The 12,543-nt window shown below is 52.4% G+C and overlaps 1 protein-coding gene across 2 annotated transcripts in view; it reads left to right on the top strand.

The window, feature by feature from the left end:
• Positions 1-7,591: 7,591 nt before the first annotated feature.
• The window catches only part of LOC309639781 (sodium/glucose cotransporter 1), a 142,978-nt gene continuing 138,026 nt past the window's right edge, over positions 7,592-12,543 (top strand). Inside the window, exon 1 of one of the 2 annotated variants that reach the window (XM_082417470.1) lies at positions 7,592-7,762. The gene's annotated coding sequence lies outside the window, so the exon portion shown is untranslated. Of the gene's footprint in view, positions 7,763-7,801; positions 8,419-12,543 lie in introns of those variants that run through there. The other variant, XM_082417471.1, reaches the window with a different exon arrangement.

Raw genomic sequence — 12,543 nt, forward strand, 5'->3', positions numbered from 1 at the left:
TGCCACAGGACGGCCTCTGCCCACGACCTCTAATTCAGAGTCCTAACTGCCCTCTGGTAGGCTCCAGGCAGCTGACAACCTTTGAGGCTCAGGCCCCTCGTTTTTTAAGAGTAGGATTTGGAATATAAGATTTAATTCAACCCAAAGTACCATGTGCAAGGCATCCTCTTGGGTCTGGGAATGGGGTGTGGGGAAGTATGGGCACATAATTCCAATCAGCCCTACAAGTGGTAAATGGGGTTCTTTGAGAGGACTTGAAATTACATGTGGCGTAAAGCTGAAGCCTTCCCTATTGTGTGATCTCAAAGGCTTCATTCCCGTTCTGCACACTCTGATGTTTTAAAACTTGTCAAGATCAAAGGAAAAAGACAAAGCTTGTCAAGATAAATTTATGAAATGAGATGGGGTCATCTCAGTGTTACTGCAAGGGAAACAAGACCAGAGAAACGAATGGCTTTCCCAGAGTCTCACTGCAAAGTTAGTGACAGAACCTAGACTAGCACTCAGATCCCCTAAATCCTTGTTTATGGTTCTTTTCACCGGGCCACAGTCTTGGGGTTGAGAAGAAAAATTGGATGTGACACACATCCTATTCTGGGGACACTTTCAGTGCTTTTAATATTTTCACTTAGAGTTGAATGAATTATACTTGGAAAGGAACGTTTAAATGTATTGATGCTAACTAATGCTCAGATTTTCAATTACTCCTCAAACCCTGCTCAAAGGTCCATTTGTTTGAGTTGGAGGAAAGGGTAGGATTCTTGATAATGGAGCTATTGTCGGGTAAATACTTGGCCATCTTAAGTCACTTGGGATTGGGAAGCTCAGGATGCCTCTTGGTTCTGTAAAATAGGCTACGTTCAGCTGTCAGGACCTGCCATTCAGAGGCCAAGGGGGTCCACAGTTCTCAGGAGACCTCCAAACTATGGGGCAGGCACAGGCACTGAGTCACAGCTGAGTGGGACTGAACAGATCATCTTCTGTTACAAAGAACAGCCGTTGGGCTGATGGAAACAACCTTTTCAAACACCTTGTGTGTTCTGGGCACCTTAAGTGCATGGTCTCTGAGTCTTTACAGCAACCCTGGACGGTAGGAATGATACAAGGGCCTCGCGGCTTTCAGGATCTTAGTTCCCCGATCAGGGATCAAACCCATGCCCCCTGCAATGGAAGCAAGAGTCTTAGCTACTGGACCACCAGGGAAGTCCCAGAACGTTACTATTTTTAACAGATGAGGAGATGAGGTATCAGGTGGTATACGTAGCTGGTAAGAGGTAACACTGAGATAAAACCGGGTCAGTCCTACCTCAAGGCTTTTCCCACCACACCATGGGTTTTTTGATCCCCACCTGGAGAAAAGGAGTTCTAGAAAAGTCATAACAATAGCTAACCCCTCTGCCTCTCTGGTCTCTGTCTTTTCTTCTCCAGCCTCTGTGACATCCTACCCAAATCAAATCCTTCCTTCAGGGCCTAATGAAATGGCGTCTCTTATGAAACTTCTGATCTGGTTGAGGCCCCCATGCCGGGCGGTTGTGGGTCAGACTTGACTGATTATTCCTAGTCACCGGGCACCTCTCCCCTCCACCTCCCCTGGACCATGGGCCCCTGTGTTGCCAAGCAAAGCAAGGGCTCCAAAAGGCTGGGGAGCTAAAGACGAAGGAATCCACTGTCAAGTTCATTTTCCCAAAGTACAGCTCCCATGTTGGTCTGAAGGGCAGAGGCTGTACCAGGAGGGAGAGGGAAAGGACGTTTGCCGACTGCCTTCTGCGGGTGACTCAGCGGTCACCTGCAAAGTGGGGCTTTACATGCATTTCAATTCAGAGCTAACATACTTGTGAACTGGGCTGTAGCTCCAATCAGGAGGCTCCGAGAGGAAAAGTGACTTTCATGTGGTCACACAGCTGGGAAGGGGCAGAGCATCTGTGTGGGGCTCCAAGGCCCTTGCTCTTGTCATGAATGTGTCACCTTCAGGCAGAGGCTGGAAGCCTGACAGTCCAGGTCTCCACTGATGGGACCTCTTCTTCCCTCCAGCCCACTTCTCTGTTACCTTCTCCTTTACATTTGCCTCTTCAGCTGGATCAGCCTTTTTTTTTTTTTTTTTTTTTTTGCTGCCCCACCCCCACCCCCAGGCATATCCAGGGACATGGACCTTGATGCTTGTCTTCCTCTGATCCTCGATCCTCGGGGCTCCTTCTACCAGAAGGGAGGTACCTGTAGGGGCTACAGCTACAGGATGACTGAAGAGGTGGACCACAGCATGCCCAGCTGGACCCACCTGTTGAGCCTGCTCTCACTTTGGCTCAGGTCTTTACTCTGCCTTCCAGAATGGCTTTCTGATCTTGGCCTCTTCAAACCCTACCTAGGAAATCCCACCTGCCTGCCAGCTACTGTGAACCCCTCTCTGGGCTCCTATACTGTGGGTCTGCACCACATGATGGCATTTATCACCTGTCTTGTTAACAAACATGTTGAGCTCCTACTATGTGGTAGGCATTGGGCAGGGTGCTGGGGGTGAATACCTTGGTGAATTACCTGTCCTCGTGGGGCTAACACTAGTGGGGGATACAATAAAAATATAAAATAATACAGTAACTATGAAAATGCCACTCAGGTTCTTCTCAGCATCTAGCACACAACTCACAGTAAGAATTTGTTGACTTCATGAGTAAATGACTGATCTGAGGCCAGAATTTTGACAAAAGAAATGACCAAAAGGAATCCTTCATTTCTGCACCCAAATCTACCAATGAACCATGTAAGAAACCGAGGGCCATGAGCCCTTGAGCTTGGTTCTAACGTCACCTATAAACTGGCGGTGTGATCTTGAGCATGTCCTCACCTCTCAGCGGCCTCTAAAAACGAAGCAGGTGCTTGGGGTGGTCTCTGGGTGCTTTTGCATTTTGGAGATTCTGTGATTCTCTGTTATTTTCAACTGCTCTGGGATGGTCCCCATCCTCTTCCTGGACTTTTTCCTGCTCTCCCCCCTCCCTTTTCCTTCCTCCTTTCACATCTGTCCCTTTTGCATCCGCCCTCCACCCCCCCTTCACTTTCCTGGCCACCCCCTAGTTCCAAGAGGGTTTCCATGGCAATCATCTCCTGGAAGTGACATCACTCATCTCCTAGGCAACCGTTTCCAGGGCAGTGACATCATTCGGTCACCATGGCAACCCTCCAGGAGGACAGTTCTGCAGTAAAATGGGCAAATAGAATTCTTATGTATTTCTGGGGGCTTGGGGACAATGTAGGGAGATTATTAACAGAAGAAAAAGATCTCAAAAACAAGAAGTAAAAGCTTTGGGCTTGTAGGGAAAAAATGGGAAGCCAGGGTGGGGGCTGGGAAGGAGCAGAAGTTCTGGGGTGAAGCCCTTCTCCTTTCTAATAACTAGGCTGACCATTCAATATGTCACCAGATTGGGACACTTGAGAGTGAATAAGGGCACCATTATTATTATACCGGATGACAGATGAAAACTGGGCCTCCCCCAGCAAACCAGGGCATGTGTCCCCTGCCCAGGTCAGGCAGGTGCCTGGCCTCACTCCCTCACCTATGGCTCATCCTATCAGCGTGGATTCTGCTCTTCTGTGTGCGGGCACCGGGGATACCACAGTGAGCAAACCGGCCTAAGGGAGCTCACAGTCTTGTGTGTGTGTGTGTGGTGGGGCCGAGGTAACCGGGCAGTCACCCGGTGAGTGTTGCTGTGCAGCCTGAGAGCAGTGCTCAGAAGGGAAGGCAGAGAGCGCCAGGGGCGTGTTCAACACAAGTGCCCAAAGCAGACAGGGCGGGAGGGGAGTTAGTAAGGGGGTTGGAATGGCGTGGGGAGAAGTCTGTTTGGCAGAGGGAACAGCATCTGCAGAGGGAGCGTGCAGAGCAGCAGGAACCGAAAGGAGGCTGGCGGCTGATTGCAGGGCAGGAGGGAGCGGGCAGGTGTAAAACGAGGGTGGAGAGGTGGTAGGGACCAGGCCTCACAGGGCGTCGGAGGCCACAGCCCTGGGCAGCCCCATGGACGTGTTTTGAGCAGGAGGAGACACAATCCTGTTTGCATCTTCAAAATCTGTGTGGGGCAGAGTGGGGAGCAGTTTGCCCAGGAGGGAAATTGGGGGGTGGGGAGCTGAGTGGCGACAGTGAGATGGACGGATGAGGTGCATATATTTGGGAGGTTGAGCTGACAGGATTTGCTGGGGGACTGGATAGGGAGTGAGGGTCAGGTAGGGGTGACACCTGGATGGCATGAGGGCCTTGGGGTGGAGAGTGACTCTGCTAAGGTGGGCAAGAGAAGAGTCCAGGGTGTGACATTTAAGGAGGCATGAGGGGCAGGGGTAGGGGCGGCCTCTAAAAGGAGTGCCTCCTTAATGCCACGACCTCGGAGGAGCAGGCTTTGGTTTGGTTTTAGGGGGTGCGGGACCAAGTCTCTGGAGCAGTAATAATGACCACCTCTTGTGTTTATGACAAGGGCCTTCACTTCCACCAGCCCCCTAATAAAAGCGGGGAGAACAGCCTGGAGGCCTGAGGCCTGAGTGCCGACGAGTGCCAGCTGCTTCACTGTCCCCACAGGAGCCCAGGGCGGGAGCTCCTCACTGGCCCATCTCACAGATGGGGAAACCGAGGCTCAGACAGGTTCCAGAACTTGCTGAAGGCCTCACCGTTCGCAGGTGGCTGCACCAGGCCTCAGACTCAGGCCTGCTGACCCCGGAGTCCACCCCCTGGCCCCCAGACCATGTTCCACAGCCTCCCCAGTTTCCTGGTGGAAGAAGGAAGGAAGGGAAGCCAAGCACCTTCAGGCCTGCCACCTTCTTCATCTTTGCTGCTACCATCTGTGCTGAGGCGCAAACAGAGGGTCTGAGAAGGGACAAGACCCCTCAGCTCTGCAGAGCTTCATGATCAGAGCCCCTTTCTACCACAGGTGTTCTCAGTGGATCTTCAGGGCCCTTCCTGGGGGCTGGTCTCCCCAGGAGGAGCCACCTCTGTGCCTCAGCTTCCCCCTCTGTAAAATGGGGATAATAACAGTAGGAGTTTCCACCCCATCGGTTTGTGCTGAGGCTGAATGAGGTGAGCAAAGCACTCAGCATGGTGCTCCAGTGTAGACTGGATGGATGGACGTCAGCAGCTGTTGCGATTAGGGCAGGAGGGTGGGAGTGTGGGTGTGCGTGTGACACACGGCCCGTGGTACGGAGGTGGGAGAGACAGGGGACACGAGGACCGGCTGGTGACTGAGGGAGAAGCCTCCTCACCAGCTGGCTCCCTGGAGACAGCATGGTTTATACCTTTCCTTCCAATCCTAAGCCGGCTGCAGGGGGAGGAGGATGAGCCTGGCCTCCCTTGGGAAAAGAGGATCTTAGAAAAAGCCTGGAAACAAGCAGGTCGCACACTTGAGGCCAAAGCCTGGGGGCAGGGGTGGTGCAAGGGAGTAAGAGGCCTGCACCTGGGCCCTGTGCTCCATCCACCTCCTGCCCCGCCCCCCAGCCCTGCCATTAAACAGCCATGGTTTTGCTTTAGCCTCCAACTACAGACCCCTAAAGGCACAGGCAACCTTGACCTTAAAAAGGAGTGAATAAACATGAGGATTGGGCCCTGTGATTCCAGCACACACATACACACACACCCGCCCACCCACCCACCCTTGCTTCCTCTGTGTATTAGTCAGGGTTCAACCAGAGAAATGGTACCAATAGGAGATGCAAATTAAGAGATTTATTGCAAAGAGTTGACTTATGTGCGTATGGGGCTGGTGAGGCAAGTTTGAAATTGTGAGGCTCAGGCTGGAACTCTTTCTTTTTTTTTTCCAATCCCACAAGCCATTATTTATTTATTTATTTAAACATCTTTATTGGAATATAATTGCTTTACAATGGTGTGTTAGGTTCTGCTTTATAACAAAGTGAATCAGCTATACATATACATATATCCCCATACCTCCTCCGTCCTGCGTCTCCCTCCCACCCTCCCTATCCCACCCATCTAGGTAGTCATAACGCCAGGCTGGAACTCTTGCCAAGGGCAGAAGCTGCCGTCCACAGGCAGAATTTCTTCTTCCTCAGGGAAGCCTCAGCTCTAAATATTTATTTATTTATTTATTTGGCTGCACCGGATCTTTGTTGCAGCACGTGGGATCTAGTTCCTTGACCAGGGATCGAACCCGCATCCCCTGCACTGGGAGCGTGGAGTCTTAACCGCTGGACCACCAGGGAAGTCCCTTCAGCTCTGTACTTTTTTTTTTTAATTTTTAAAAACATTTTATTATAGTCAGCTCTGTTCTTAAGGCCTTCCAGATGGAACTGTATCAGGCCCATCCAGATTATCCAGGATAATCTCCCTTAAAGTCAATTGATTAAATTGCATCTACCTTCATCACAATAGCAAGATTAGTGTTTGATTGCATAATTGGGGACTGTAACCTAGCCAAGCTGACACATTAAACAAAACCATCACACTCAGGTAGCAGATAGGTATGGCCTTGGAGGCCTATGGGAAGCTGCTTTACGTTTATTAATGTGACTATTTGCTGAGCACTTACCATGTGTCAGGCACTGTGCCAAGTGATTTGCCTGCAGCATATCAGTTAGTCTTCAAAGCATCCTGTGAAGCAGGTGCCCTTCTTGTCCCTAATTCTACAGGTAAGGAAACTGAGCCTCAGACAGGTGAGGACGCCCCTTGGGTCACACGGTTGGGATGGCAAGTCTCTGGCGCCTCCTTGTTGTCCTCTTCTCCTGTGCCTCTTCTCCTGGGACAGAAGTCACAGTTCAAATCGCTGCGTGCTGTGAGCACGATCCTGCCGCTCTGGACTTCAGTTCTCCTCTGCGAGGTGGCTCCATTCTACCCTGCCTTTCTGGGTTTAGGGCGGAAGGGAGGGTCCGTTCTGGGAGCACTTTCTCGGGCCTTTGCTGCCACCTAGGGGGCTTGCCGGTGTTCGCCACGCTCCAGACAGGCCCTTGAAAGGCAGGTGAGGAGGCAGGTGAGCTGCTGAGAGCCAGCGGGATGGTGGTAGGGAGCAACTGGGGGTGAGGACTGGGCCCAGTAACAGAAACAAGGCAAATTCAACCGGTTCTTGTCCCCACCTGCTCACTCAGGCCCCTCAAGAGTCTTCTGGGGCCCCGCGTGTGTAGAGGTTTCACCCCTGCGGAGCTCTGCGTCGGCCCGGCCCCCGAAAGGTCCCGCCGTTCCCTGTTGCAGCCGGGAGGCCCAGGCTGCTGGGGGGAACGGGTCTAAGGAAGCCGGGAACTTCTCTCCCCATCAGGTCGCCTGACAGACCTGCCGCGCGGCTCAGGCTCCACAGGGGACCCGCGCGCTCTGCCGGGGAGGACAAGGAGACCCAGGGGCAGAGCAAAGGTCCCGCCCCTCCACTCTCCAGCCGTAGCCCCGCCTCTATCCGCGCCCACCCACACCGCTCACCACAATCCCGCCCTGCCGTTATCCCCGCCCACCACAGCCCTTACCCCGCCCCCATCTCCCCGCCCACCACAACCGCTTACCGCCCCCCTCCCCCCACGACCCCTCCCTTCCGTTCCGGGCGCGGCCACCAGGTGATGCCGGGGGCTGCGTAAGGGCTCCGGCTCGGCCTATGAAAGACGTCGGGGCCGCCCACCTCGGCGCCTTTTGGTTCAGGAACCCGCTGGTGGTGGGTGAGTTGGCGTGAAGTGAGCGGGAGGCGGAGGCCGAGGCTGAGAGGCCACGGCAACACCTGCAGCCGCCAACCTGCCAGTCAATCTAGTCAGCCGTCCAGTCACTCGGCCTGTCAATCCTGTCGGCCAGCCTGTCAGTCAACCTGTAAGTCCCGTCAATCAGCCTGTCAGTCAGCCTGTCAGCTAGCCTGTCAGTCAATCCAGTCAGCCTGTTAATCCCATCAGTAATCCTGTCAGTTTGTCAATCTGTCGGTCCAGTCAGCTAGTCAGTCAGCCCGTCAGTAGGTCAGTTGGTCAAGTCACACGGCTAGTGGGCCCCGAAGTTTCTCGTCAGCCACTGGGCCTCTCGGGCCACCTCGGGGCTCTGTCGCCGTGTCGAGGCCGGGGGGGAGGGAGGAGCCGGGCGGCGGGACCCTGACGGGGCGGCGGGGCCTCTGGGGGCCGGTGGCAGGAGCTCCGCGCCGTGGGTGGGAGCGGGCGCGGAGGCCCGGGGGCGAGCGGGTCACCACCTGGCTCGTCGCTCCCTGGGGCGACGGAGGGACGCGGAGGAGGAGGAGGGGGCGGAGGCAGCCTGATCTGGGCCGCAGGGGATACCGTGGCCTGTGAAGGTCGCCCGGGGCCGGCGGCGTGACCGGGGCCGCGTCCCTGCCCCTGCCCGGGCTTCGGTGACGGGGCAGCCGGACCGCGACCCCCGCGGCCCGAGACTGAGGGGAAGGAGAATCGCCCCGGGACGCGGGGGCGCTCCGAGCAGCCACGGCGGGGGACCGGGGACGGGCCTGCAGCTTTGACGCGGTGGCTGAGGTTCGGCCTGGCCGGGCGGGGACTCCGGGGCGGAAGGCGCCCGCAGCGCGGCCCGCGGGGCTTCCGAGACCTTCGCGGGGAGGAGGCTCTGCCGGCGCGGGGAGGGAGGGGAGCGAGGGGGGCTCAGCCTCGGCCCCGCTCCGGAGACGGCTGTCCGCTCCTTCTGCCCCGGCCCGTCCCCTTTCTTCCAAGCTGGGGACCCTGCTCCCGGCAGGCGCGGGGCCCGTGGTCCACGAGGTGGGAGCCACAGCTCCTGGAGCTGGAGGAGGGCGGGGCCGGCAGGACACCCCCGGGTGGGGGCTGGGAGGTGCCAGGAGGCTGTCTGTCCAACAAGCATTTGTGGGCCGTCCACACGTGCAGCTTTGAGCTAGGCGGTGAGAGACGGGAGCGAACGGTACAGATGCTGCCCTGTTTCTGGGGTGCAGAGTATCGAGTGGTCGTAAGAGCGGTCAGAGAAGACAAAAAAGGAAGTAAACAAGTTGACTGTGGTCAAAATCGTGCTATGAGAGTAGCAAAGGGGATGCTGAGATAGAAAATAAAGCAGGGCAGTTTGGGAAGGCTCCCTGGGCAGGTGACACTTAACCTAAGACCTGAAGGAGAAGAAACCAACCATGGAGTGGAGAGAGCGTTCCAGATGGAGGGAATAACATTCACTCACTCACACTCTCATTCCTAGGTTATTATGTGCCAGCTGCTGTTCTAGTTGCTAGAACAGAGGTGGACAATAGAAGGGAAATTCTTTCTCTCGTGGAGCTTATGTTCTAGTGGAAGGAGACAGAAGGCAACTTCAGGGAGTGATGGATGCTATAAAGAAAATAAAAACAAGGTTATGGGATAGAAAATGACTAAGGATGAGGGCACTATGGCAGATAGGGTGGTGAGGGAAGGCCGCTCAGAGACCCGAATGATGAGCAGGAGCCAGCCATGCAAAGGTCTGGAGGAAGAACATTCCAGACAGAGGGAAGTGGGAATGAGTTTGGCATGTTTGCAGTGTAAGTCTGGTGGGAGAGTGACGGGTAGTGAGGTGCAGGGAGCAGTTAATGAAGGGTGTGGCAAATCAAGGAGAGGAGTTTAGATTTTATTAGAAGGCACTGGGAAGCTGATGGAGAGATGTGAGCAGTCTGAGGGATGTGAGAGGTCTGATCCCTTTGTGCTCCTTGTGGGTGTGGAGTGATCGGGTGGAAGGGTAGGAATGGATACAGTTTAGAGGTGAGTGCAATAGTCCAGGCAAGATGATGTTGGCCTGGACGAGGGTGGTCGTAGTGGAGATGGAGGCAAGTAATCAGATGTATTTATGGGCTGAATCGATAAGACTTGATGACTGCTTGGATGTGGGGTGGGGGTGAAGAAAAAGGATAACTCTTTGGATTTTAATTCCAGCAACAAATGGATGGTGATGTCATTGAGTTGAGTGGGCTGTGGAGATAGGTTTGGGGGTGGAAAATGAGAATGCAGTTTTGGAGAACTTACAGAGATTTCTGTTAGGCAAGTGGAGGGGCCGAGAGAGCAGCTAGCTCTCTGAACCTGGAGCTTAGAGGAGTGGATTGGTCTAGAGTTACCAGTGGCTTGGGACACGAGACAGTGCTGGTTAGGCCAGAAGGGACAGTGCTGGTCAAGGCACTAGAGCTGAACTGTCCAGCACAGTAGCCCTAGCTATGTGTGGCTGTTGGGCACTTAACATAAATGGCTTGTCTGGGGACTTCCTTGGCGGTACAGTGGTTAAGACTTCGCCTTCCAACGCAGGGGGTGAGGGTTCAATCCCTGGTCGGGGAGCTAAGATCCCACATGCCTCGGGGCCAAAAAACCAAAAAACATAAAACAGAAGCAATATTGTAACAAATTCAATAAAGACTTTAAAATGGTCCACATCAAAAAAAGAAAAGGAAAAGAAAAAGGCTTGTCTGAATTGAGGTGTCCTGCAAGTGTAAAATACACATCAGATTATTTTTTTTTAATAAATTTATTTATTTTATTTATTTATTTTTGGCTGCTTTGGGTCTTCATTGCTGCGCGCAGGCTTTCTCTAGGTGCAGTGAGCAGGGGCTACTCTTTGTTGTGGTGCGCGGGCTTCTCATTGCGGTGGCTTCTCTTGTTGCAGAGCACAGGCTCTAGGTGCACGGGCTTCAGTAGTTGTGGCTCGTGGGCTCTAGAGCGCAGGCTCAGTAGTTGTGGCTCACAGGCTTAGTTGCTCCGTGGCATGTGGGATCTTCCCTGACCAGGGCTCGAACCCCTGTCCTCTGCATTGGCAGGCGGATTCCCAACCACTGTGCCACCAGGGTAGCCCACATCAGATTCTGAAGATTTAAAATGGAAAAAAGAAAGTAGACTATCTCAGTAATAATTTTTTATATTGATTACATGTTGAAGTGCTAATATTCTAGATATATTGGGTTATATAAAATATATTATTAAACTTAATTTCACCTGTTTCTTCTTACCTTTTAAAATGTGGCTATTAGAAAATTAAACATTACATTGTGGCTTGCATTGTATTTCTGTTGGGCAGTGCTGCATTAGAGGTTTGGGCGGGTGGGACCTTGTTGGATGTGGCCAGTCAGGGCACAAGGGGGCAGTGGTGGTTAGGAAATTGCAGGGCACCTCCGCTGAGGGCAGCCCTACATTACACCCAAAGTGGGGGTTGTTGGCTTGGCTCTCCCTTCCTGGGACCTTGTCAGAGCAGAATTGCAGCACACCCTTTGGGTTTCCCAACTCCTTGGCTGTCTCAGTTGGAGCTGAGGAAGAGGCAGGAGGGATCCCAGCGAGCTCAGGAAGATACTGATACCTCAGATGTTGATTTCTCATCCCCTTTGTATCACCCCTGGCTGACATCACCTGGCAGGGGAACACTTCCACTCCTTGAGTTGAGCAGGGTATGCCACCAACAGTTGTGTAGTCAAGGCAACCAAGGCCATAAAACTCACAGCGATTAATTTATATGAAATAGATGTGGCTGAAAGCCATTTTCATGCATTAGTATTCTAAATACCTTCTTCAAATTGCCTGTAGCATTTCTAATTGGCAGGAAAACTGCCATTAGGGGAAAAAGGGAAGTGAGGTGATTGGGAGTGAGACTGAATTCACTTCAGTTAGTTGGGCATGACTTTTGTGAGTACCACTGTGTGCCAGACACTGGGCTGGGTGCTCTGGGTTGTTTATTGTGCTGTTTTCAAGGAACATATGTCCAAATACCTTAACACAGGGACAAATGCATAGAGGTGTAAATAGAGACCTGTGAGAACTAGAGGAAGAATTAATGCCAGTATGTGTGTGTGTGTGTGTGTACAATTTTGAACTCAAAGAAGTTACCAGGTGGCATCAGAGCAGAGGGGCAAGATTTGGCTGTACCGTGGAGGGGTGGAGAGAGGGTTTTCTAGGCACATGGGACATCAGGAAAGGACACGATTCAGGGAAGGGCAGAAAGAATTGTTTGGCTAGAATGTTGGGGGTGTGGAGCAGAGTACTAGAAAAAGAAAGCTGGTGCTAGATCTTGAGAGACCTTGATTTCCAGGTTAAAGAGATTTGGCTTTAGATTGTAGGCAATTGGGAACAACTGAAGAGGGACTGCTTAGAAAGAAGAAACCACTTAGAAAGAAGAAACCGCTTGCCTGGAGCTTTTGGTGTTCAGAGGGCAGGACAAGGTAGGGAGTGAAAAAGGAGCTTGTATGGGGAAAGGAGGAAGATAAAGAGCTCTTCTGGGACTAGTCAGCTTGCAAATAAAGCTGGGTCATGTCGTGGTTAAAAGCATTTATTTGGGAATGGAAAGACCTGTACTTGAACTGTAGTCTTGTAATTTTTTTTTTTTGGCTGTGTCGCATGGCTTGAGGGGATCTTAGTTCCCTGACCAGGGATCGAACCCGGGCCCCTGGTAGTGGAAGCATGGAGTCCTAACCACTGGACTGCCAGGGACAGTAATTTTTTTGGTAATAGCTTTATTGAGATATAATTCACATACCACACAATTCACTCATTTAAAGTGTACATTTTGATAGTGTTTAGCATATTCACAGTTATACAACCATAACCACAATCACTTTTTTCTTTTAAAAAAATTGAGATTAATTCATATACCTGCCATAAATTTGGCCATTTTGAAATACACATTTCATTGTTTTTTAGTATATTCAC

This window comes from Balaenoptera physalus (assembly GCF_965194825.1).
Source record: "Balaenoptera physalus genome assembly, chromosome: 12".
NCBI lineage: Eukaryota > Metazoa > Chordata > Mammalia > Artiodactyla > Balaenopteridae > Balaenoptera > Balaenoptera physalus.